Genomic DNA, 24,757 nt, shown 5'->3' with positions numbered 1-24,757 from the left:
AAATAGTTTTGTTCTAGGCTGAGTTTAAGGGAGTTACTCCTCCAGCTTTGGTCAGGGAGTATAACTTGAGTAGCTGCCCAAACACAAGACTTGAGTAGTAACTTGCTCGACTTCTGCTTTGCATAAATCTTATTTCATTTTACTTTACCATGTTGAATACATTTTTCCTGTCTAGTTGCAAACAGGAATATTATTCTTGAGTGTGTCTGGGGGTACTTAAATGGTGAATGTATAAAACCCGATGGCTCTGAGAGCAGAAGCCATTATCAGAAAAAGGTGGCAGATCACACGTGGACCAGAAGACAGGATCATGTTTGTCAGTGCTTGAATGCCAATTCTTTTTATGTCCATTTTTCCATGCTAATTAGGCTTGGACACATATATATATACTATCGAAGCATTGTTTTAAAGTTAGATGCCTTTCCTGTCACTGATCATTACCTGTGTTTTTAAATTAGGGATTTTTTAAATTCCATGTGATGTTGAAACTGTAGAACTAGAGGACAATTTTCTGTCAATGAATGTCAATAAACACAACCATTTTTACTTCAAAAATTTCATGTAAAGGGGTGGAATGTAGACATTGACAAGGCACATATGCAGGGGCATATGCACACATATGTATGTGTATACAATGGGAACTCCTACAGTTTCTATCTATTATTTCCATTCACAAGGCATTGGTCAGCTCAAATCTGACCAAGATGCCATACTGTGAAAGAACATGTGACCACTTGGTTACAAAGTGAACTCCATACCCACATAGCCATATTCTTGAGTATATTGAGTATATTCTTGAGTATATTGTTGAGCAATATATATTATTAGTTATGCCATATAACTGGTTTTGCACCAACTGTTGCACTAGACAGTATTACTAATTGGAAACTCATAGCCTCTTTTATACTGAAGATGTATAGAGGCCATGGATTATTCACTGTTGCTTAAGCAAAAAAAAAAAAAAAAAAAAAAGCAGAAGGAAACAAAAAAATTATAACATTTTCCAGCGGGGGGGGGGATACAGAGAGTTACTTCCCCTGGATTAATGTTAGCCATGGTTGAAGCACTTGTGTACATGTCAATCCCCAGTTCAACAATGGGCATGACTGTGTTATGAAAACCAATTTCTGCTCATAAGAACAGCATCTGAATTTCATTCAGCTGTGTGTTAGAGTCAAAAAGAATATTAATGAGTACCCCAAAACCCTAAGCAGATGCAGAATGTTCATATAGAGTTTAAAGAGAGTGTCCAGTGATTGGGTAGTGCAACACAGAAACTGTGGTCTGTGAAGCAGAAGTGATGTAATCCAACAACAATGGAGCAACACAAAGCCCCTTTAAAGCTAGGTTGAATAATCACATATCCTCTTTTCAAATTCAAGGGAGGTGCAGTGTTACAACATTCACCAAGTATATATGGCAGTTAAAAGAGGAAGCAATCCTATACAAAATTAAGTGGAAACTTTTAGAACTATTTGGACTATCTATATCTGAATGGAAGCAACCCACATCGATACCCTTGCTCATTTTGGCACTCTGTGAAGAATGGGCTCCCATTCCCTAGGAAATCTTCCACCACCTGACTGAAAGTATGCCTGTGAGAGTGGAGGCTGTTGTCGAGGCTAAGGGTGGATCAACATTGTACCTGTGTTCCTGATGGAGGGTAGTCCAAACTTGTACTTAATCATCATTGGGGTTTTTGGACACTTTTGATCACATAGTGTGTATACATATGTGTGTGTGTGTACATATGTGTATAAATTGTGGCCAAGCTGGAGCACTGCCTTCTTTGATATAATTGATTGCACAGAATCTAGTATTTATTTTATCGACCTCATGCGAATGAAGACAAATAAATATGGGGATTTACACATAGCAAACCAGAAACCAATCATACTTTATCTATTGTTTGTTGACTAAGCTTTTTCACATGCTTCTTCAGGCATAAAATCAAGTTAGTTGTTGTTTGAAGATATTGTTATATATGTTCAAACTCCACTCCAACACAACTCATGTACAACAATAAAAGTAGGTTCCCAAGAGAGAGAGAAAGAAAGAAAGAACCTCTGTAGGAAAAGTGATGAAACAGAAAAAGAAAATTAATCAATTAAAAACTATCAGCAGCAGCATCACCATCACCTACAGTCAATAGCAGTAACAATGCTCAAACTGAGAAAGCAACATATATAGGTACGGGTTTGGCTGTGTGGTGACAAGTTTGCTTCCTGACCATGAGGTTCTTGGTTCAGTCCCATCATAGATGGGCAGATTTACTATCTTACTGTAATGGGCATTATATCCGTCTGTTCCCACTTCACGGCCAGACTGGATCCTATCAAACTGTCCAATCCATACCAGCATGGAACATGGTCGTTTAATGGTGATGATGATGATGATGACATACACATATGCATACATACATACTCACTTGTTATCATCACCATCATCATTGTCGTTTAATGTCCATCTTCCATGCTAGCATGGGCGGGACAGTACAAGAGCCGGCCAGGCTGAGGCCTGCGACAGACTTCTGTGACATACTCATATTTTATATATTCACACATGCATACATACACATACACAAATTATATATTCACATACATATTTGTGTGTGTGTGTGTGCATACAGATATACATACTGACACACACACACACACAACTTTATACCACAGTTACTTTGAAAGAGACACACCCATATTGAATATATTTACTGGAACAAATAGAGCAAGAAATTTATTTTAGTTTGAAACCACCCCACCCCACCACACCCATTCCATTTCAAAATTGCAGCAACTGTCTTCTGACATGTTTTGATTTGTTGAGACATGTTACACTGTCCTCCCCCACATTAGTCACCACATCACACTGTCAGCTGAATGGGAAGCAAAGCTGACCACATACATATTGTACATACTTCTCACAGCACTCCCACCACCGCCTTCTCCATTCATACAAATCACTTCTCAGAAATATTTCCAAGTCATGTTTTCAGTAGCTTGAGTGAGATCTTTTTTGTTCATTTTTCTAAACTATAGTAATGTATAAAATGGGATGTTTGCATTGATATATTTAAAAAAAAAGAATTTAGTCTGTGTATAATCTGGTGTCAGCTTGGTATTAATATGAAATTTAATAGTCAAAAAGAAATTTACGAGTTAAAAAGAAAACAGTAAATAAAAGTGTATTAGGCTGTGAAGGAAAACATTTAATTTTTGAAGCATTAAAAACTTAACTCAGAATGATTTATCCTCTTAATAATTGTTTTATGTTTTCCTACTTGCTATTTCCGCAAGTATGGTGAAATTTATGCTTTGCTGATGAAGTCATAACAAGACTGAAACATGTCTACAGTCATCTCCCATACCTGTTGAAATAAATAAACTATTACTTATTGACTAATAATATTCTTTTCTTACCACCTAATTATTTCTTCTTAACACTGTAGACAGAAACTGAAATAAGTCTATCGTATATATATTTGTGGGGGGGTGTACATGTTTATGTGTCTGTGTTTGTCCCCCCAACATCGCCAATGTTGGTGTGTTTACATATCTGTAACTTAGAGGTTCGGCAAAAGAGACTGATAGAATAAGCACTAGGCTTACAAAGAATAAGTCCTGGTGTCGATTTATTTCGACTAAAGGCAGTGCTCCAGCATGGCCGCAGTGAAATAACTGAAACAAATAAAAGAATAAAAGAACATATAGCTAGATAGATAATTTCATAATTTCTTACCCTCAATCTTCTTGTCATCATCATCATCATCATCATCATCACCATCATCACAATCACTGAATTGTCAGTTAGACTGTTGACATACTTTCTACCCAACCGTATTCTAAAAATATTTCTCTCTCTATATCTGCAACAATAGATTGAGTCATGTGCTGCAAGGAGAACTGTATAATTACTGTCAGTTAATGTTTGTCAACTCATCACTATATTCTGCATTTAATTCAAGAAACATGTGACAGGTGTAGCAAGTCTGAAGAGAGCCTAAAGTAGATTCAAGATTGAAGTCGCTGAGTTCCAAAATGCGTTATTCTTCATTAACCCTTTTTTGGTACCAATTCACCCGAAACTGTTTCTGCTTCTATGATACAAACTCCCTGTTTTAAATGGTCTAAATCAAAACCCTCCATCAAAATTCCATGCTGTCATTTATCTTTTACTTGTTTCATTCATGAGATTGCGACCGTGCTGGGGCACTGCCTTGAAGAATTTTTAGTTGAATGAATTCACCCCAACACTTAATTACTTTAAGCCTGGTATTATTCTATTGGTCTCCTTTACCAAACTACTAATTTACAGAGTGTAAACATAGGCGCAGGAGTGGCTGTGTGGTAAGTAGCTTGCTTACCAACCACATGGTTCCAGGTTCAGTACCACTGCGTGGCACCTTCGGCAAGTGCCTTCTACTGTGGCCTCGGGCCGACCAAAGCCTTGTGAGTGGATTTGGTAGATGGAAACTGAAAGAAGCCCGTCGTATATGTGTGTGTTTGTGTGTCTGTGTTTGTCCCCCCACCATCGCTTGACAACCATTGGTGGTGTGTTTACGTCCCCCGTAACTTAGCGGTTCGGCAAAAGAGACCGATAGAATAAGTACTAGGCTTACAAAGAATAACTCCCGGGGTCGATTTGCTCGACTAAAGGTGGTGCTCCAGCATGGCCGCAGTCAAATGACTGAAACAAGTAAAAGAATAAAAGAACACCAACACTGCTTATCAAGCAGTGATAGGGGACACACAGACATAAAGACACACACACATAAATGTATATGTGTATATCATCATCATCATCATCATCATCATTTAACGTCCGCTTTCCATGTTAGCATGGGTTGGACGATTTGACTGGGGACTGGTGAACCATTCAAACAAGGAAAATCCATTAACAGGTAAATCATCAGGTGTTTGAAACAATTTCACCAAACTTTCTCACATAAAGTTATAAAGGTGGGCTTTGACTCAGATAACAGAAGTTTTGAAATATAGCAAAAATGGTTTTCTATTGTAGAACCAAATGCAACCTCAGGTGGCTTTCCATCTGGCAAGTTAAACCCGAATCCATTAAATATGATAGTTAAGTTAATAATTTTTTCTACAATAGGCACAAGGCCTGGAATTTTAGGGAACAGGACTAATTGATTATGTTGACCCCAGTGCTCAACAGGTACATTTATTCACCTTTGAAAGAATGAAAGGCAAAGTGGACCTTGGTGGAATTTGAACTCAGAATGTAAAGCTTGAAGAAATACAGCTATGCGTTTTGCCTGGCATGCTAAAGATTCTGCCAGTTCTTTAATCCTCTGGCATCCAGACTTCTCTTTCAAATGTAATGCTTGTTTATTCACTTTGTTTTGAATTAATCACGCATCATCTTGCAGCTTTGAGATTTTCACAATGTCCATCCATCATTTTGAATCAGGGTTTTGTCCCCGTTAACAGGGATGGCCAGATCTATCTCAATGCTATAGCAACAGCCCTCTTGCCATCTTGCCCAGTTTTGGTTATTTTTAGGTGTATGAGGCTGCATCTGGCTGGTTTGAACATAAAGCAGGAAGAATATTTAGGCTGAATATGGCTGGTTTGAATGCTAAAAGGTTAAATCACAGTTAATAATACAATATCGAGTAAGTATATAGATAAAGTTGTTATTTGAACATGGCAGTAATCAACAACAATCAAAACACGTTGTCATTTCAAAGTAGCAATTACTTTAATCAGATATATCTATTAATTAACTCTCTAGTAGCCAATGAGAGAATTTCTACACTGGCATTTGACTTGTTAGAAAGAGTAGCCAGATTTCCCTAAAAAAAGAAAATCACACTCTGCTATTTTAAATAGGAAAGGAAACAAATTCTGTAATGCAGTCTGAAATACCCCTAACAATGTCGGATGATACATGACAAGAATACCTCTGGTGACCCCTCTGCTTGAGGCTAAGCAACAAATTATCCTCCTCTCCTCCTCCTCCTCCTCCTCCATGCTTTTTGGTTTGGATGGAGTTTATTTGAGGCAGATTATCAATGGCCAGATTCTCTTCTTTCTGCCAACTATCATCCCTGTTTCCGAGCAAGGTAGTACAATACTTACCTGTGACTAGACATGTTCTTGCAGAAATGAATAACACTGCTTGTATGACAGTGATACCCAGTTACAACTGCCATGTGATGTCAAGAAAAGGAGACACAAGGCTTGCATACATACATACATACATACATACATACAACAGGCTTCTTTCAGTTTCCATCTACCAAATTCTCCCACAAGGTTTTGATAAGCTCAGGGCAATAGTAGAAGACACTTGCCCACGGTGTCATGCAGTGAGACTGAACCCCAATGAAGCACAGTATATTGCTGTTCAACTTAACATGTGTTATCTTTTAAGTTCAACATCCTGAGATCTAATCATACCACTTCTTCAGTTATAAATGTCACCACCACTACCAGCACCACCACCACTACCAGTACCACCACTACCACCACCATCATCATTATCATTTTATGGCCTATTTCCCATGCTGAGATTGGTTGGACAGTTTGTCACAGTCCAGATTAATTCTTATTTGATATTATTGCCCTCCTCATTCATATCTTCTATTCTTGGCATGATTTCATAGTTGAATGCCCTTCAGAAGTGTGTGTATATGTGTTTATATATATATATATATATCTATATGTGGGAGAGAGAGAGAGATAGTGTGTGTTGTATTTCTTCCTTCCTTGTTTTCTGTCTTTCTTTCTTTCTTTCTTTCTTTCTTCATTTCTTTCTTTCTTATCTATTTAAAATTTTTTTCCCTCATTATCTTCTATCTTTTACTCATTTCACTCATTAGACTGCAGCCATGCAAGAATTTTTTTTAGTCAAACAAATCAAACCTAGTGCCTATTGTTTTTTTTTTTTGTTTTTTTTTTGTAAGCCTGGTGCTTATTCTATCAGTCTCTTTCGCCAGACAAGTAAATTACACTGACCTAAATTCACTAACACCAGTTCTCTAGTGGTGCTGGGGAATATACAAACACACACACACACACGATGGGCTTCTTTCAGTTTCCATCAACCAAATCCATTCTCAAGGCTTTGGTCAGCCCAATGCTATAGTAGAAGACACTTACCTAAGGTGTCATGTAGTGGAACTGAACCTAGAATCCTGTGACCGGGAATCAAGCTTCTTACCATAATGCCATACCTACTGCATAATTCAAGCTGCTCACTAACGAAGTAGCAAAGCTCGTTTTTCTCAAATCAAGATAGCTCTTAATTAGTTCATGTATGCATATATTTGTGAATGTCAGGCATGTGTGTGTGTGTGTGTGTGTGTGTGGATGTACATTCGTAGAGAACAATCTCAAACGAATTTATGCTCAAATTGACAACATTTGAAGCAAATTTATGCTCAAATGATTTTATTGCCCTCTTGTCTTCATTTTTATAATCTAAGGGAGTTCAAATATCATTTTCAAAGTTTTTGTATTCATTTAAAGTGAAAATAATTATAAAAAATTACCCTTGAGAAAAAGAGATATTTTTTTTGTTTTTTGCCCATTTGGCAGACATTTATAGAACATTTTCCTGCTATTTAAAGGTTAATGTTTAAAAATAGGCTTCCCAACTATGTGGTCTCAGCTTCAGTCCCACTGAGTGGCATCTTGGGTAGGTGTCTTCAACTATACATTCTGGGTGACCAAAGCCTTGTGAATGAATTTTGGAAAAGGAAACTGGAAAAAAACCTGTCATGTGTGTGTTTGTGTGTATACACCCTTGTCTTGACATCACATGATGGTTGCAAATGAGCAACACCATCATATAATCAATATTGTTTGTCTCTGTTCTTTCATGAAAGATATGTCTGACCAAGGGGAAATATTACCTTACCTGGAAACAGGTGAAGGTTGGCAACAGGAAGAGCATCCAGGTGAGAAAATAATTATGTCTGGTCAATTAGCCTGGACCATTCTGTCTGTTGACTGGAAAATTCCAGAGGATAGTAACATTTTTATCTTCAATGACTGGCTCAGTATGATGTTCATACCAGTAAGCAGGAGTGCTGACATTGTAGTGTTTTTTTATTATTATTATTATTATTATTATTATTATTATTATTATTATTATTATTATTATTATTATTATTATTATTTCAAAATCTAAAAATTTCCTGTTTTGCTCTAATTTTTTTTTCTGTTCTTGTCTATATGACTCAGAGACCTGTAGAAGTATTACTGTACCAATTATATAGTCTACTTGTTCAACCTAGCCTCCGTTATCAAATTTTGCCACCTAAACAAGAGACAATACACTAGTCAAGGCAACAATGGCACCCTTATGTGGTTTCCCAGCCTGCTAGAACTAGCAACCAAATCTCCTTCAGCTACAATCTCTCAGGGCAGATAAGTAACAACTTGACTTAATGAGATTTCCTGTCAAGTAATGTTACTCCTAATCTCCCTCAAATTACATCCATCCATCCATTTTCCCAACCCACTATTCCTGGTAGGATGTTGGGCACGAGTCCTCAGACACCCCTTCCCTAGGGTCCTATCAGAAGCAGCCATCATTACACTTTACCGATGGATTCCCAAGCATGACCAACTGAGACTATGAATATTATCCAATTATCTCATTCTTGGTCTTCCTCTTGGTCTCCAGCCACTTGGCTCAGTTTGAAGAATCTATCTTCCGATCCTTTCTTGCAGCATTCTAACCACATATCCATAGAACTGCAGCTGTAATCTCTCAATGCAGCAAAGTAGCAGCTTGACACGAAGAGTTTTCCTGTCAAGTAATATTACTCCAAATTATTTGTACATTCAACCATTTTAAAAAAAGAAAGTCACATTGCATAATGTGGTCTGGAAAAATTAGGAGGGTTGGTTATATCTGCAACATTCATAATCATTGCAACGGCAATACATTGATATTACCAGTATAGGCACACGAGTGGCTGTGTGGTAAGCAGCTTGCTTACCAGCCACATGGTTCTGGGTTTAGTCCCACTACGTGGCACCTTGGACAAGTGTCTTCTGCTACAGCTTCAGGCCAACCAAAGCCTTGTGAGTGGATTTGGTAGACAGAAACTGAAAGAAGCCTGTCATGTTTGTGTGTCTGTGTTTGTCCCCCTTCCATTGCTTGACACCGATGCTGGTGTGTCTACGAACCCGTAACTTAGCGGTTCAGCAGAAGAGACTGATTAAATAAGTACTAGGCTTACAAAGAATAAATTATGGAGTCACTTAGTTTGACTAAAGGCGGTGCTCCAGCTTGGTCACAGTCAAATGACTGAAACAGATAAAAGAGTAAAAGAGTATGCATAGCTGTAAAACAGGTCTTACTTTATTTTATAATTCATTAGTTTAGCAGTTCAGAAATAATCAATTAGTAAGATAAGATTGGTGTTAACATATTTGGTGAAGTGAACCAAGAAATTTTAATTGCACATGTAGTGAGGTGAGAAAATCATTGGTTTCAGTAAGAAAGACATACTCCACAACAACACTGCATTTGCCCTCATTGTATTTTAAAAAATTAATTTAGGTGTAGGAGTGGCTGTGTAGTAAGTAGCTTGCTTATGAACCACATGGTTCCAGGTTCTGTCCCACTGCGTGGCACCTTGGGCAAATGCCTTCTACTATAGCCTCAGGCTGACCAAAGCCTTGTGAGTGGATTTGGTAGACAGAAACTGAAAGAAGCCCGTCGTATATATGTATATATATATATTTTTATATATATATATGTGTGTGTGTGTGTGTGTTTGTGTTTGTGTGTCTGTGTTTGTCACCCCAACATCGCTTGACAACCGATGGTGGTGTGTTTACGGCCCCGTAACTTAGCGGTTTGGTAAAAGAGACCGATAGAATAAGTACCGGGCTTCCAAAGAATAAGTCCTGGGGTCGATTTGCTCGACTAAAAGGTGGTGCTCCAGCATGGCCGCAGTCAAATGACTGAAACAAGTAAAAGAGTAAAAAGAGATTTAGGGATCATCTCCCTTGTTTTTCTTAATGAGAATTTATCAAGCTAATCTTCTTTCTCCTCACCTTAGGTTTGATTTTATGTAAAATTCTTGACGTGTTACTCTAAGTATTTTAGCACTGATTTTAATATTTGGTTTTACTGCAGAACATGCCCCTAGGTAAAAAAAAAAAAAATTGTTATTTGCTCTGTGAACAGTAAGACTTGAAACAATGATTTGCATATTCTTAATATATTTTAGCAGATACAAATGCAAATATGCTGATCATTGTTGTGTATGTCACTGGAGAATAACATCTCCCATTTACAACAATGTGTTCACGACACACTCAGCTCATTGGTGCAAGGGATTCTGGGACCAAAACTGTTTTGCCATGTATCTTCAACCAGAAGTACCCAGATCTTTGAGCCTAAACTAATGAGTCTAATGCTAAAATGCTTATAGATTGAGAGCAGAGATATGTTCTCATCTTGTACCTAGTCACTATGACCAGTGGCTTTGTTTATAATTTCAGTGAACAAACTGTTTGCTGATCAGTACTGGTTTCTTGGTATTTTCCCCTTTATTAATTGATTATACTGTCACCTGTCAAGACATTGTTTCTATTGCAAATTGATGCTTGTAATGTCTAATGCGATTTACATATGAATATTAGCAGTTAAAAAATATTTATCCAACATCATTCTTGTATTTAAATTGCTTGTATCAACACTACATTTTTAATAGTCAATTCAACAGCTAACATCAGAGCTCATGTGTTCTTATCAACACTATAGTTTAGTCAATTTATGCTTTTGTATCGGTGCTTCATTTTAGTAAGTTTATAGGTGCAGGTAGGCATGGCTATGTCATAAGAAGTTTGCTTCTTAACCACATGGTTTCAGTTTCAGCCCCACTTCATGGAACCTTGGGCAAGTGTCTTCTCTTATAGTCTCGGGCTAACCAAAGCCTTGTGAGTGAATTTGGTAGACAGAAACTGAAAGAAAGGCGAGCTGGTGAAGCAAGCTTCGTAACCACACAACTAGACTTGCGCCCACAGATGTTAAAAAGAGAGAGTGAGCTGACTTGTCGTTCTGTCTACGAAACAACCCTTTCCCTAACATTTGACGATTTTCGTGGAGTTCATTTTCTCATAAATACTTTGAACAACCGAGTTGGGAGGTACCGAGCGAATTATTTTTAGTTCTTGAGTCCTACTTCTATAATTATCTTTTACCGTAATTGCATCAGATTTTCAGAACTTTATCACTTATGATATTAGCCTAAATATAAAATAGACAGCATTTTTTTTTATCTCTAACATTGAAAATAAAAGTTTTATACTCTAACCTTTCAAACACAATTCCTGACAAATAATATTTTAGAGGTTAAAAAAAAAACAACAAGAAAAAACCTTGAATCGGAGGAAACTAATTTGTTAAATTCGTGGGTCAAGATGTTTCGGTTTGGGCTTTTCTCAGAAGAAAGAAGAATTCGAAACCTAACCTCCCATCACACGAACTTGGGTGGCATTTTCTTTTTCACAAATAGAATTCTGTTATTTCTCTATCAGTAAATATCATAAAAAGAGTTTTTCCGTTACACTCAACAGATCAGTGAATTTAGTGAAAAGTTTACTTATGAATAACTGAGCCACAAAAACTATTTAGAAAGTTATTTTACTTCCACACAAACACATATTTACTCCCATAACGCACTTATAATCATGCACGTACACACATTCACTCACATGTACTTATACATACACACACATTCACCTACACTCATACATATACACACATTCACTCACATATACAAGTTTGCTCACGTACAAATTCACTCACACACATTCACTCACATGTACGCACATACTCCCATTCACACACACACACAGACTTTCTTTCTCTGTCTGTCCCTCCTCACATACACACCGAAAACCATCTCATTTCATCATTTCTTTCCTTTTGGCTTTTCCTATCTATTTATCAACTTATCTACCTACTTCCTTAAAACTCATTGAAGTTATTTATAGCAATGACGAAGATAGAGAGGAGGGGGAACTGGTTAAATTTCACGGTTACGTCTTTAATAAAATAAAGTTTGAGTGATTTTCTAGGAAACTTGAATTAATTTAAATAATAAGCTAAAGTTTCCCTAAAATTCACTTGAACTATATTCAAAATTTTTTTTCTTTTAATTATTAAAATGTTCATGAAGTGTAAGACGAAAAATATCTTTAAAAATAAGTGTAACTCGTATATGTCTATAAGGGAAATAGGATTGCTGTGGGAGAGGGTTAAAAGAGAAACTAAGAAACATGATTGTAATTGTAACGATTTTTTTATATGCAAGAAGTACATATATATGAAAGGTTCTAATGAGAATGAATAGGAAGTGAAATTGAGTTGGTCATAAATTCCTTAAGGACGTTAACAATGGATTAAACTCGATTCAACTGAGAACGAAACTGTTTCGCTTAGTTGATCCAATTCATCGAAAAGTTAATGTTTTTCGTTTAGCCTAGGTCAAACCAGTCGACCTGTGATCAAAAGTATTCTAAGTTATGACCACACCATCGTTTACTTTTATTTTTATTTTTTTCAGGATTTGTTTGAACCCCAGACTTCCTTATTGTCTTTTTTTTTCTTTTTCAGACGGTAGTATAGCTTGAGGGAAATTTAGTTGCTATTTCAATGACGACTCTTGGTTTATTCAATACCGTGGTACGAAATTGGATATTTTAAAGAGAGGGGATTAACGACATAAGACGTTCGTTGGAGACTATTTGAAATTTGAATTTAGGTCGTTACACAATGACAGCAGCCGCTGCTGTGCTACTTTATCTGATGTGAAAAAATAATCATTTATATAATTCTCTTGACATTTCTCCTACCCCGCAAAGAAAACTAAACTCAAGTTACATTAGACACTCGTAACTAGATGGGTTAGGGGTCAGTTTTGACAGGTCCGGACGAATCCAACTCTAATCCCCGCAGCCCCATACGAATATAATTTTAAACGTTTTGTAAAATAACACGGTTAATGGTGGACCCATTTAATCATCGAAACTCTGCCGTCGAAATCCTGGCTACGCCTATATATTCTTACATGCTTTATCGACTACAGAAGTTAAAATCCTTAGTCGCCTTTACAGGATTTAATTTACTGATTCTTAAAGTAATAAGGAATCTGTTGAAGCCCTTGCCAGTTCTGATAATTTTATGCTGAATGTTCTGCTATTTTCACATAATTTTACTACCGTTTCATACTTATGAAGGTCCACTTTGTCTTTCACTCGGGGATTTGATATCACTAATATATTAGGTGTTAGTCTTGACTCTTCGCAAATTTTGTTATTGTATTTACGAAGGCACGATGTCTATAAATCTAATGTCTTGTGTCTACCATCAGGCAAATCGGGTATTTTACTCGGTCGGGACCTCACTAGATATTCTGCGCTCTTAACCAGTCCTGTTCTCCCTGTTATACATACAATGTGATCTCCCCCCCTGCCCGCGTCACAATGTGGCCATCCTTATTCCAGTCTTTTAATGTAACTTTCTTCGCCCAATCTTATTATGTGCTTGCTCTTCACCATTTCCTTTTCTCCCAGTTCTACAATGTACTTCCCTCTTCCAGTCCTATAATGTGACCTTCTTACCTCAGCCCTACACTGTGTTTCCCTTCTCTCGGTCCTCTTTTAACAGCTTCTCTTATAATTCATCCTGCGATCAACCCATTTTTCACCAAATGAAAGTGCAATTGAAAAACTACAATTAACTTGTGCACAAGAAACCTATTGTATGTATTGTTATGTATATCAGCAAATAAATCTGTTATCTGACAAAATTTAAAATCAACAGAGGTATTTGCTGTATCACTACTATTTATATTGGCTCAGCTAATCAGCAAAGAAACTTCTCTGTGGTTGCTTGATATACGAGAAATAGCAACTAAATTCCTGCAACCTATAGTCTAACAAGTTAGAAATGAGAGGACACATTGAATAATATAGGTTGCGGTGAGCCTGGTAGAGCAGAACTAGATAGCTTTTAGGGAGATTTATCTTGTGTGTGCTGTGTGGGAATGGTTACAAACAGTGCTGGATTTAGGACAAATGAGGCCCCTTACTTGGACAGTCAGGGTTACATGCTCAGAAAATTCAATGTAAAAAATTGGTGGGGAGGGGGCAGGAAGATGAACTCTCCCTGGTCAATGAGGTCCTGTGCTTAAGCACACCTAAGCACAATAGTAAATCCGATACTGGATGCAAAACATACAGCAAAATTGAGTGCTTTCTTTGTATGAGTGTTACAGAACTGTCGGGATTGAAAGATGGAGAATTCGGCAAAGACAGAGATGAACATCCTCATACGCTTGAACTACGATATAAAATAATATTTACTAAGTTAAGATGATGTTATCAGAAATCGTGGTAGTGTGCATTTGACAAGAGGATAACGTGCTAAGATTTAACCATGAGAAATTGATGGGCATGTTTCAATTTCTTGGGTCGAAGGTCTGGTTAAGTTCGAATTTGGTTTGGTTCCTCCTAAAATGGGGGATGAATTAACGTTTTAGAGTTTAAAATTTACCCAAAGAGGAAGCTATTTCTGCAAAATTGGGTTTGACTTGACCTACTTATTATAATAATTAAGAATATATAATTAAAGCCGAACCTATTTTTCTATTTTTTAATGAAAAGGGTAGGAACTATTGTTTAGAAAGTTTCGGGTAAGGATGTGCATTTGCTCTGAGGCCCAGGGTCTCTGAAAGTGCTGGAGGAAAAGGTGGATGTTTACATCAGACCAGAAACTGAGATAAGGCTAGTATCGTTGCTAGTTTAGAAGCAACCAGAGGTGGTTTCTAAATTAGCATTTATGTGTAAGTGGAGAGGCAGAAGGAATGGACTCTGTTAAGGACTCCCAAAGACCCAGTAAAATTAAACTGACTGACAAATTAAGTCTGCCTCCCAAATGTTTGAAATGATTCTGCGATCATGAAACGCAGTAAATATAACGAAATTGTCTTTTACGGACTCGTTCAGTGTTGGCGTATTGTTTGCCTGTGGCCTTATGACGAACAGCTGCTATCATTATATCCAATCCAGCTGTTGATTAAATCCATCGTGAAGCTTGTCACGTCGCCTTGATTTGCCAAGGGCGATGACAGAACTGGTGATATGATGGTGTAACACTTCGATGGCTGAAATTAGGTTTTTATTCACTTGCACAACTCATATTCTCATCACTTTTCTAGCTATCACATGATGAGAGTATAAAAAGAAAACTTGTATAATACATTTTATAAATATGGGTGAATTATAGGAATTTAACATGCAAGTGGAGACATAACATTTGCTTTGAACTGAGGGCATCCTCGTCGTTCTTACAAGGCTACAGTGCTTCTTTTCTTTTGAGATTTATTATTATTATTATTATTATTATTATTATTATCTTCCTTAGCGGCATTTCGTCCGTCTTTACGTTCTGAGTTCAAATTCCGCCGAGGTCGACTTCACCTTTCATCCTATTGGGGTCGATAAAATAAGTACCAGTTGAACACTGGAGTCGATATAATCGATTCATACTCTCCCTCCAAATTGCTGCCCTTGTGGCAAAATTTGAAACCGTTATTATTAAGGGGGCGAGCTGGCAGAATCGTTAGCACACCGGGCGAAATGCTTAGTGGTATTTCGTCTGCCGTTACGTTCTGAGTTCAAATTCCGCCGAGGTCGACTTTGCCTTTTATCCTTTCGGGATCGATAAATAAAGTACCAGTTACGCACTGGGGTCGAGGTAATCGACAATCCCTTTGTCTGTCCTGGTTTGTCTCCTCTATGTTTAGCCCCTTGTGGGCAATAAAGAAACAAGAATCATTAGCGCGCTGAACGAAATGCTTAGCGGTATTTCACCCGTCGCTACGTTCTGAGTTCAAATTCCGTTGAGGTCGACTCTGCCTTTCATCCTTTCGGGGTCGGTGAAATAAGTACCAGTTACGCACTAGGGTCGATGAAATCGACTATCCCCTCCCCCAAATCGCAGGCCTTGTGCCTATAGTAGAAAGGATTATTATTATTATTATTTGAGGTAGTACCTATCATATTTGGTGGAATTCATCAGATTGGTGTGGTTAATAGTTTAAACAATAATGTTTAACTATCACGAGCAGGTATTTTGCTAATGTCGCTTTATATCCAAAACTCAAAAATGAATACCAATTAGGTACTGTGGTCGATCAAAACCGATAGTTGTCTGCACCAAAAAAGGCACCGATTTTAGAAGTAATTACTATTGCACTTTTAGTAGCTATTCCTTAATAGAAATTGACGTCATTATCACTGAGAGAGAGAGAGAAATTGTGTTGGAATCGACTTCACCTTTTCAAGATTTGATAAATAAATTTCCAGTGAAATCTAGAGAGGTCGATTAAATCGACATAGCCCTCTTTTTAAATCTATGTATGGTCATATGCAAATGTAAAGAATCATCATTATCGTCATATTCGTGTTATCACACATTGCACGCTTTCTTTATTCAATCTCCTCTGGATACAAACGCATAACATGCATAACATTATGTCTGCACATTAGTGACACAAACATACATTTTCTCAACATCAACCACTCACATACACATAGAACCCCCCACCATTCTGATTAACCCGTCACTACAACAGGGGGGTTATAACGTTATGAAGCTGTCATAGACGAAGGTCACTAATTGCTAACTTCTCCCTTCGAAAATGTAGTCATAGGACATAATGTATGTATGTATAAGATGTGCGTGTATATGAAACAACTTGAAATGTTAATGTCGATAAAGAAGAAGAATTCTTCTACGTCTAAGTCTCTCTCTATGTCTACCTCTTTCGCATTCACTCACTCACTCACTTTCTCTGCCTCTCTCTCTCTCTCTTTGATGCAGTACTTCATATAAAGTAGTGCGTTAAATAGTTTAAAAACATTATCACAAATGTTACAGATATAATTACAGTTTTTAAAGACTGAAACCATTATTAACTGTTTGATTTAACCAGGCATTAAAAGAACAGTTAATAACTATAAATAGTTGATAATTTACAGAATCCAACATCGTTTCGACATATTCTATTGACATTTCATCATAGAAAATAGTCCGTTGTTAGTGGCTTCTTATAAATCTTGTTACTAAATAAAGTGCAAAGCATTAGAATAGCATTTTAATTGAGATTTTATAAATATAAACAAAAAGATTATTTGATGATGGTTTAGAAAGTTATTAATTAGTTGAGCTTTTTACGCTAACCGTGAAGGTAGCGGAAGATTCAGCATTGGTTCCATAACACTCAGGTCATGTATCGCATCAAATTATCGAAAATAGTTCGTTATAACTTTTTTTCAGTATATTTTCTCTATTAAAATAATAGCATCGATCATTTATTTTACTGTTCTTATGTATGAAATATTTGTTTTAAAACAAGTATCATGTTTTGAAAAATCGAAATTCTTAATTAACATGTAAATTGACAAGTACAAGATGTACGAATTCAAATATCATTGAAGTATCTCTCCGCCGTTCCCCGTTACCAACTCCACCACAAACACAAACATATATATATATATATATATATATCACTATGTATACACCTACACACACACACACAAACACGCACGCGCACGCACGCACACACACACACACACACACACACAACATACCTGTTATATAAACAGCATGATGACATAGACATAAACATGCATATACATTAATATACCTGTGATAAACAATTTACTAAACCACACGCACGCACACATAAAAGTATGTCACACACACATTGCGTGTGTGTGTGTTTAGGGTCTATGTGTGTATTTATGTTTATATATGTATTATGTGTGTATATGTATGTATGTGTATGTATGTGTGTGTGTGTATATATATATGTGTGTAAATGTATGTGTGTGTGTGTATATGTATGTATGTGTGTATCTGTGTGTGTATGTATATGTATATGTGTATCTCTATATAGATATCTGTATATACATATCTCTATATATATCGGTTCACCTTGCCGCCCGTCACTTTCTCTCACGACAGCCAACGGGGAAGGAACCGTTGAGAGGAAAGTCGGTCCCCACTCGACAATTATGCAGCAACAATTGCACTAACAAGGGCACAATTATAATATTAAGGGCTGCGGTTTATATATATTTATATATAAAATATATATATATATATACTAAACCTCAGCTCTTTTATGTGCTTTGCCCACACCTTGGTTGCAAAAAAAGGCCAACTGGATGAGGTTTTCGAGGTGAGTCACCCAAAATATTGATACCTTATATACATAAGTAAACATAACTAAACGGGGAAATCGGGGGTTGGGTTATATATCGATCATAATTTTCTGAATGGCATTAACGCATGGCACAGTAAAGGTAAGCAAGATGGGAATCGAACCTGGCACTTGGTTGTTTGAGTGAAAAGTGTGTAAAAGTTTTTGTCTATTAATAAAGTTGTTTGCCTATATATGGCTTTATTGATTGCTTTGTTGTTGTTGAACATCGATTATCGATTTTTACTTCCGCAAACTTTACTATTTTCTTTCAGTTTCTCATATGAATTACATATATCAATAATAATAATTAATCATAATTATAATGCAATGCGAAATGTAATCCAATGAAGGAAATGTTCACCTACAGTAAGTAGTAGGGAGTATTTTTCGGTCAAGGCTAGACCGATACCAGAAATAAATATTTGTAATTTATTGCAAATCACAGTAATTTTTTTATGTCTGTAGAAATAAATAAACAATTAATTAACAAACTGGAAGGTAAACGGTCAGAGAATAAATTACTTCTGGAAAATCCCCTGTGAAAGTGAAAACGATACGCTATAGTCCAAGATCGCCTCCTACATTAACATGAAGGTTTTAAATAATCTTTTACAATATTATATAAATAATATTAATAAATATATATGCGTGTGTGTGTATGTATGTCTGTATGTATGTATAGGCGTACCATGTACCACATCAAGACTTGAGATTTTTGCTTTTTAGAACAAACTTTCGCGATCTTTCTTAGACGTGTACATCTGTCAGTCAGTGTGTCTGCTATTCAATCTTTTTTTTACTTCTATGACATTGTGTGTATGTGTGTATATATATATATATATATATATATATATATATATATATATATATATATATGCTGGATGGACCCAGGAACATTCGAGATTACGTAAACTACAAATGAAGAAATATGAAAAATGTTTAAGAGATTAAACTTGAAGGCATTCACTTCCACTGTAACAAAGCTGTTTCCCTATATTAATATAAATACGTTTATACGCATACATTATATATATATACTTACATGTAGTGTGTATTATGTATATATGTATGTACATATATATGCATATGTGTGTGTATACATATTGTATATGTCTTTATATGTGTGTGTGTATATATATATAATGTATGTATGTATAATTTACTTTTTCGTTTATCTGTTCCAATGTTAGCAAATATTAGACAGAAGGTAATTAAAGCAGGAATTTTGCAGCCAGATGCTTTTCCTAATGCCAACTCTAATATTTTTCATGTAAAAGATATTTGATTTTAACGGAATTTGAATGCACAAAGCTAATGGACGATTTGTGGGGAGGAAATATCATCAAACATCACTGTTTATAGCTAACCATAGGTTGTGAGCATTCATGGGTGTATACATACATAATACATAATACAAATATATATATTTAGGCTTGGTTCTGAGCTAACCAAAGCCTTGTAAATGGATTTGGTAAATGTAAACTGAAAGAATATTTATATTTATGTGTTTGTGTGTACCCTTGTCTAGAGATTATGGTAATGATTGTAAACGAGCATCACTGTCATATAAGCAATCTTTTTTGTTTTCACTATTCCATGGAAAGCATGTCTGGCCATGGGAAATATTACCTTATTTGGAAACTGATGGAGGTTGGCAACAGTAAGGGCATCTGGCTGCAGAGAATCTGCCTCAACAAAATTTCATCTTATCTGGTGGATGTTAAATGATGAGGATATATATATATACATACACTATATATATATATATATATATATATATATATATATATATATATATACACACACATACATACACACATATACAGCGAGAGAGAGAGAAAATTGTATCAAGCAAGATAACATCCTTGCTCCAACTCCCTTTTCATTGTATTTTGCTGTTACTCCCACTGAGATATATGTGAGGTACCAATCTTCAACTCACGTTAATTTGCTGCTAATACAAAAGTTTTTCAATCTCTTATTTGTGAATTCTTTTATGCAGATGATTGTGACTTAGTTGCTCATACAGCTGAAGATATAAAAATTTTCATGGATCATATTTGTGCATCTTGCAAAGCATTCAGACTCAGCATTAACCTGGACAAGACTGTAGTAATGTTCCAGTCTGTGCCAGGAAACACATTGTGAAAAGCATGTATCTCAGTTGAAAGAACAGTGCTGAAAATGGTAGACAAGTTTGTTTACATGGTCAACACACATAGCCATTCTTGCTCCTTGAATGATGAAATATCTTTAAAGCTTCAGAAGGCAATGATTGTTTCAGGTCTCTAGAACCTTGTGTCATAGCATCACAAGGTGAATAAAAGTTTCTGTGTACCATACATGTGTACTGATGTCGTTTCTTTACTCATATAAGACACAGACCTTTTACAGGCATCATGTAAATGTCCTCAATCACTTCTATCAGCGGTGTCTGAGACACATTCTGAATGTTAGCTGGTACTTGCAGACTCCAGACACACAGGTCCTGAGGTGATGGTGCACAAGTATTGTTTACATTGGACTGGACACCTTGTTCAGATAATTGATTGGAGGATCCTTAAGCTGTTATTGTATGGCAAACATGTTTGTGAAAGTGCCCCCCCCCCCCCGAAGAAACCAAGACAATGATTTAAGGACTGTCAAGTCGTTATTGAAGGCATCTGAAATATGAGAGGTCAGTGAAGCAATACTTGTCATCATCGCCAATGCAGGAAACGAATAAACGGAGGAGTAGATGGTTCTGGAAAAAAAAAACAAGCATTTTTCATTCAGAATTCAAGTGAGCTCTTTGAAAACACACCACTGGAGTAACTTGACCTGCAATATCTGTGGACATGTATGTTTATCAAGGGCTGGGCTCTCTAGTCACCAGTAAAGTTACAAATGTATCAATTTTCTCTGAGTGCCCAGTTTTCTTAATGGTTTGTGATAATCTTCCTTGGTCACTACTGGATAGCCATCATATATATATAATACAGAATGGGACAAGAACGCAAAACATCCAGACAGTTAGGTGACACAAGAAAGGGACAAAACATCCAGATAGAAGATACAAAGAAAACAAGGACAGGTCATTTGGAGTTTTCTTTCCTCAGTCGAGATCCAGATTATCCTTGCAATTTCAGCTAGTTATTCTCGATATTGCTCCAATCTGGCCAGCCCCAAGGAAAAACTAAGCTGAAAGCATTAGATTCCTTGGAAGAAAGCAGCGAATGTATACGAAAACAAGGATGGAAAAAAACGGAGAATGTTACACAAATAGCAGGACAACAACAGGTGTCTTCCGACTAAAGACATCTGTTGTCTTGTTATTATTTTTATTGTATTTGCTTCCCAACCACATGGTTTCAGGTTCAATCCTCTGTGGTACCTTGGGAAAATGTTTTCTACAGTAGCCCTGGCCCAATCACAAAGCATTGGTAGTGGATTTGGTTGATGGAAAATGAAAGAGGCTCATCTCACGACATGCACATATGACTGTATGTTTCTTGATATCTCCATCACTTCAAACAAAAGTCACCTGTCTACCTCTGTCCACTACAAGCCACTGACATGCACGCCTGTGTCCACTATTCTTCTCACACAGAACACACTAAATCTACCATTCCATTCTCTCAATTTTTTTCAACTGCAGCATTAATTTGAATTTCAAATCCTGATGTGAAAGAATACAACAGTTCTTATTGAATTCAAGTTACCCTCAATTAGTTGTAGACCCTGCACTTTGGTGAGCCAAAGCCATTGTCTGTGGTGCCACAGTTCTCCTACCCACTTCATGCACACCTGCAGACTGTTCATACAACCTTTGTGTCACTCATTATATAGGTGAAACAATGCTATTATGTATGCCAGGCCAACCCATCACCACCTACTTCAACACAACAGGCCATTCCATCACTCACTTATGTGTGTGGCGTCATCATCATACACCATAGATCCGTGTGTTTGTGTATGTCTCTCCTTATCTTGACATTGCGTGAGTGTTGCTGTCATATAAGCAGTGTCATTCATTTCCAATGTTCTGCAAAAACATGTCTGGGCACGAGGAGTAAATATTACCTTGCTTGGAAATAGGTTAGGGTTGGTGATAGGAAGGGCATCAGGCTGTAGAAAATTTGCCAAATTAAACTCCGTCCAATCCATCAAAGCATAGAAAGGTGGACATTGAAACAATAATGATATTTATTATGCCTCTCAGTTTTTATCAGTACTACCATCTTTAACATTAATTCTGTATGTGTGCATTTGTTATTTCTGTGATTAGGTCTTCTCCAGCACCATGTATTACCTATGAATACAGTCCTTTGTCGACTTTCTGGTTGAGATGCAGCATTTCAAGATCAGGCTTCACCATTTCATCCCAATTGTCCTATGTTTGTTTCTTTCACAAGTTCCATACACTTTAAATGCACATCATTTCTATGCACAGCTTTCATCTTTCATTCACTTCACATGCCCATACTAATGCAGTTTCCTCATTAACCCTTTAGCATTTAAACCGGCCATATCCAGCAAAAATATTTTACCTTTTTGAACTTCAATTTGCCTGATCCACCTCTCATACTTACCCTACAATAGAATAATATTGTAATCATTGAAATCTCAAAGTTATAAGGTAATACATGACTAATTCTTATCAATGAGAATAAATAAGCATTACATGTGACAGAGAAATCTGAATATCAGGGGTTAATACTCTTATTCATATACACTAACAAATTAACCACTCAAGCATTGTTACTTAATTTCTTTCTAATCTATGCAAATCATTTTGCATTTGAGGCTCACATTTCTCCACCATGCATCACACTACATACAACATGCATCATACAATCTGTGAGAGAGGTAGTTTATTACCAGAAGAGTTAATTGCTCTTTAAATTCATTTCCACCTTATTCTTACTCAAGCTACTACTCTGTCAAATGTAATGCATACAGAACACCTGCCCTGACTGCTAATTAGATTGCTTAAGTAGTTAAAACTATGAATCTTTAGAGCCTTCAGTGCTTCCTGCCCCTAAGAACTTGCTGCCTATGAAGTCTACTTTCTCTGTTAGCTTGCCTGTGGTCCCATTGTAGCTCTTGTGCATGAATGAGTCATATGGAATGGAATTCCTAGCTACACCTTTTCTGTATTTTGAGCAAGGCTAGTTCCCTGATGATAACGGAGCCTTATCTTCTCTGCTACTTATTAATATTTCAATCCTTACTTTGAGGCTGCTCGATTCTAGGTTTTTCTTGCTTGTCTGGAATTTTTTCTCTAAATCTGTTAATCATGATTAAGTTATAAAAACTGGATCATCCGCATATTTGCGTTTTCACTCCATCCAGTATCAATCTGTACAATACAGGTCTTCACTTTATCAAATGCAATGAAGGAGACCATAATCAGACAGAAATGTAATTGGGTCTTGAGTTTATGCTGTTAGTCATTCTAAACTCTCATCTATTAACATTTGAAACACCTGAGTAGACGATAACAGTCATACTTTATTGACGAAGATAAGAATTTAATTAAAGTATTTGCTTGCTCCAACTTCAATTTCATCACACTGGATTTTTTTTTATATATACAGTATCTAGCCGGTACTTCCTATCAACTGCTTTACTTTCATGTTACAAAATAGTTTCATTTTGTAGGATACAATTATATGACCTGGAAAGTACCTACTTATGGAAAAATTTACACTTTCACTTTCATGTGACTTTGGACGAAATGTCTTGTTTTCAACAATTTTATCTTAACTCTTCAGCATTCAAATTACCCTGTGAAATGTAATGCTTATTTATTCACGTTGTTTTGAATTAATTATGTATTGTCTCCTAGCTAAGAGAATTCAGTGATGTGATTGTTTATTTTTAGAATGACATTGTAAGGTGCATATGAGAAGCCAGTTTGGGCTGATTTGAACATAAAACAGGTAGAATATTTAAGCTGGAAATGATCAGTTAAAATGTTTGAGGCTTAATATGTTACTTAGATGTCTTTTTCAGTATGGTGTTGGCTTAAATGAGCTTAAAAACCATGGGGTTACAAAGCAACATTCTTACCTACACAGTTACATCTGTAACTATGCTGAATGAGATATATCTGAAATAAAGGTATGTTTAAGAAACTTGCTTCCTAACCATGGGGTCTTGAGTTCAATCCCACTGTGGGTCATCTGCGGCAAATGTCTTCCGCTATAGCCTCAGACTGACCAAAGCTTTGTGAGTGAATTTGGTAGACTGAAATTAAAAAAAGCCCATTGGATATATGTATATCCCCACTATCTCTCTATATATACAGACACACACACATACATACATATGTATCCACACATATACATACATGTGTGTATAAGTGTGTTTGTCCCCCACCATTGCTTGACAACCAGTGTTGGTTTATTTATGTCCTGATAACTTAATGGTTTAGCAAAAACACACATGCTTGTGTGTGTGTGTGCATGTATATATATGTGTACGTGTGTGTGTGTGTGTGTATATATA

At 36.5% G+C, this 24,757-nt stretch overlaps 1 protein-coding gene across 2 annotated transcripts in view; it reads left to right on the top strand.

Annotated features, from left to right (window-relative positions):
* Positions 1-18,001: 18,001 nt before the first annotated feature.
* The window catches only part of LOC106881559 (cyclin-I), a 26,182-nt gene continuing 19,426 nt past the window's right edge, over positions 18,002-24,757 (top strand). Inside the window, exon 1 of one of the 2 annotated variants that reach the window (XM_014932004.2) lies at positions 18,002-18,241. The gene's annotated coding sequence lies outside the window, so the exon portion shown is untranslated. The remainder of the gene's footprint in view (positions 18,242-24,757) is intronic. The other variant, XM_014932003.2, reaches the window with a different exon arrangement.

Source organism: Octopus bimaculoides, chromosome 13 (genome assembly GCF_001194135.2).
Source record: "Octopus bimaculoides isolate UCB-OBI-ISO-001 chromosome 13, ASM119413v2, whole genome shotgun sequence".
Classification (NCBI taxonomy): domain Eukaryota; kingdom Metazoa; phylum Mollusca; class Cephalopoda; order Octopoda; family Octopodidae; genus Octopus; species Octopus bimaculoides.
This window is presented reverse-complemented; position numbering and strand designations above follow the sequence as displayed.